The sequence below is a fragment of the Electrophorus electricus genome, chromosome 10 (assembly GCF_013358815.1).
Source record: "Electrophorus electricus isolate fEleEle1 chromosome 10, fEleEle1.pri, whole genome shotgun sequence".
Classification (NCBI taxonomy): Eukaryota; Metazoa; Chordata; class Actinopteri; order Gymnotiformes; family Gymnotidae; genus Electrophorus; species Electrophorus electricus.
Genome location: NC_049544.1, coordinates 21,121,842 through 21,124,341, shown reverse-complemented (window position 1 = coordinate 21,124,341; position 2,500 = coordinate 21,121,842). Strand labels below are relative to the sequence as shown.

Genomic DNA, 2,500 nt, shown 5'->3' with positions numbered 1-2,500 from the left:
CTCTCTCTCTCTCTCCCCCCCCCCCCCTCTCTCTCTCTCTCTCTCCCCCCCCCCCTCTCTCTCTCCCCACCCAGGTCTTCGCCTGACAGACACGGCCTGTTTACTTCTCCCGTCCGTAGCAGAACACATTGGCAGAAAAGTGAACGTGAATTAACACACGCAAATCCTCCCGGCGTTGTTGACATTGTGCTTGTTGGGAAGCATCCGATTCTACTGTGTGTGTGTGTGTGTGTGTGTGTGTGTGTGTGTGTGTGTGTGTGTGTGTGTGTGTCTGCATGCGTGCGTGTGTATGTAATAGGCTATTTTCCATTTGCTTTGACCACGAAAGGAAACAGAAAAACAAACACTCTGGCATGCACGCATCCTCAAAGAAGCATCCAAGGCTAACAATTACATTCTCACATGGTATGTGATGAGACGATCTGTGAGTGGTAAATGCATGGTGTGGTGAGTGTGGGATTTTTTATTTACTTTGGTGTGTGTGTGTGTGTGTGTGTGTGTGTGTGTGTGTGTGTGTGTGTGTGCGGGCCTCCCCCTCTTCACTGGCCGACTCCTGTAACGTAGCGTCATTTAAACAGACATCTCAGCCATTTAAAGCAATGAGCACAACCATCACCCACAAGAGGAAAAAAAATAAAATGCATGAATAAAAGGAGGAAGGATGTCTCATTTGCCTTCTAATACTGCGATAATAGAACATTTTTCATCTAAAGCCCTGGATAAAAACAAAAACAAAAGGAAATTCTTGTTTGGTAAAATGCTGAACGAATGAATCAACCAACGGTATCAGATTAAGAGACAGTTATGACAGACTTGGCACAGTCGCCATAGTGACAAGAGGGCAGCCTGATGCAATAGTCAGCCTATCACGGAGGAGCTGGGGTCTGCGAGGAGGCGGGGCTACTGTCATACCCCGCCCCCCGCCCCAGTAGCGTAGAGACAAGCATTCCGGTACAACCTGCTCGAGAATGAACGTTTTCGTTCAAATTTAATTTCAAACGGGCCTTACAGAAATTACAGAGAAACTGACACCAAAGCAGGGAGCCCGCAGGGTGTCTGCTGGCATCTCCGAGTCAGAGTCAAGGCACACACACCAAGTAGTCAAGAAACTGACAAAATCTGACAGGGAAAAAAAATAATTAAACAAAATGTATTTTATACACACACACACACACACACACACACACACCCCTAGCTAAATTAGGCAGACTTTGTACCAAAACGATGAATACAGACAGAAGCAAAAATAACAGACAAATCTGAACTTCTTTAGAGTAGCTTGCTAGTGGTAGTAGCTAGATAAGGCTAGCGCTCATGCGCTCATTTCTGAGAGGATTTCAACACACATTCGCCTAAAAAAATGATATAGCTACCTACACAATCACAAACATGTTGATAAAGACAGTGTCAGATGAAACAGGCTAACTAGAATTTCCTGTTGAGATCCAACACCGCTTGCCAGTCACCTGGACTTGGTTGTGGGAGCTTTAGTGAGTTAACACTAGCTAAGTTGATTGCTGGTTCCAACTGTGAGTGTACATGCCAACATGCTTGAACAGGGACAAAAATGTTATTTGATTAAAAATCTAGCCCCAGATCTAGATGGACATAGTCGTGTTATTCACAGGAGTAGCTGGCCAGCTGAAGCTAGACTACTGACCGAATAAACTCGGATCTGTCAGTATTTAAGACAATTTAAGACTCATTAATGTCTTGAATTTGTAAAATGGTACCCTGGCTGGTTGCAGACACGCAATTTTAACTCACTGTAAGCCTAAAAGAGCAGCTGAGAGCCAGGACGCATGCGCGGCCCTGACGCGCACGAAGGGAAACAGAACAAACAACCGAGGTGTTTTGCTTGGGTGGGCCCTTTCATCTAGGCCTCGGGCTCTGGGCAGGCCTGATGGAGCATAATCACGTCCCCCGTGGAGACAATGTGGTCCTTGTATCAGTCGTTCTAGACAAGACCGACTACTGAGTGCTGTAAACACACACGTCCGGCACCCTCCCGCCTCTTCACACACGTCTTGGGCCGACCCGCAGTAACCGACCTGACACTTCCGCGCGCCGAACCTTTCTCTCTTCCAAACCCGGCTCTGATCTGCCTACAAACAAGAAGTCAGTCGAGCGTCATCCCGACAGACGCCCGTGAAACGATACAACCTCCTGCCTTCGGTAGAGTCATTAAAACTGGCATTTAGGAAATGTCAAGAACTGATCCATGCCATCGATGGCAACGTTCCCTTCACCTGAATAAGTCTAAAGTTACGCAGCCTGTTATTAAAATGAAGGTGTTATCACACGTTTGGATTCAAATGCTCTTATAGTTTTCAGCTAAGTAAAGCAAATCTCTCTCTCTCTCTCTCTCTCTCTCTCTCTCTCTCTGAGACACACAGACACACACACGCACAGCAGTATGTGTTTATCAGAACATATTAGGTAAATCAGAAGTCAAAACACCTAACGTGAAGATTTTCGGTTAAAAATCATCAAGACAATA

The 2,500-nt window shown here is 46.0% G+C and overlaps 1 protein-coding gene across 3 annotated transcripts in view; it reads right to left on the bottom strand.

The window, feature by feature from the left end:
* The window catches only part of cdkal1 (CDK5 regulatory subunit associated protein 1-like 1), a 208,665-nt gene that overhangs the window by 84,793 nt on the left and 121,372 nt on the right, over window positions 1-2,500 (bottom strand). The gene's annotated exons all lie outside the window — the stretch shown is intronic.